The sequence below is a fragment of the Penaeus monodon genome, chromosome 13, assembly GCF_015228065.2.
Source record: "Penaeus monodon isolate SGIC_2016 chromosome 13, NSTDA_Pmon_1, whole genome shotgun sequence".
Taxonomy (NCBI): domain Eukaryota; kingdom Metazoa; phylum Arthropoda; class Malacostraca; order Decapoda; family Penaeidae; genus Penaeus; species Penaeus monodon.
Genome location: NC_051398.1, coordinates 25,565,083 through 25,565,904, shown reverse-complemented (window position 1 = coordinate 25,565,904; position 822 = coordinate 25,565,083). Strand labels below are relative to the sequence as shown.

General features: G+C 27.3%; 1 non-coding gene across 1 annotated transcript; it reads left to right on the top strand.

The window, feature by feature from the left end:
• The first annotated feature begins 74 nt into the window (after positions 1 to 74).
• On the top strand, positions 75 to 147 carry Trnar-ucu. The gene has a single exon. It is a non-coding gene; the product is annotated as a tRNA-Arg (tRNA).
• The last annotated feature ends 675 nt before the right edge of the window (positions 148 to 822 follow it).

Genomic DNA, 822 nt, shown 5'->3' with positions numbered 1-822 from the left:
AACAATCAACAATAATAATTAACTTATTGAATTTGTATAATTAAATAGATAATGAAACCTCAGAAAGGTATTATGTCTCCATGGCGCAGTGGATAGCGCGCTGGACTTCTAATCCAGAGGCCGCGGGTTCGACCCCCGCTGGGGATACTGTTAACTTTATACAAAACTATTTTTGAAAGCAATTTCACTTTTGATTTAATCGTACATTTCATCTGTTAAGTGTGTTTAGTGGATATATGAAATATATATCTTATACTAAAGTAAATATGTAACATTAAAATGTATGCAGTTATATTCAGTTAAATACCTTTTGATGAACTTATAAAGGAGTCTTTGTCTACACACACACACACATGCGCGCGCCCGCGCGCACACCACTATATATATATATATATATATATATATATATATATATATATATGCATATATATATATATATATATATATATATATATATATATATATATATATATATGTTAATATATATATATATGTATATATATATATATATATATATATATATATATATATATATATATATATATATATGTATATATGAATTTATATATATGTGTTTTTGTGCGTGTATGTGCGCACACACACACACACATATATTTATTTATTTATGTGTGTGTGTGTGTGTGTGTGTGTGTGTGTGTGCGTGCGTCTGTGCGTGTGTGTGTGTGTGTATGCGAGTGCGTGTATTTGTGTACGTACATATATATATATATATATATATATATATATATATATATATATATATATATATATATATATATATATATACACACACACACACACACACACACAACACACACACAC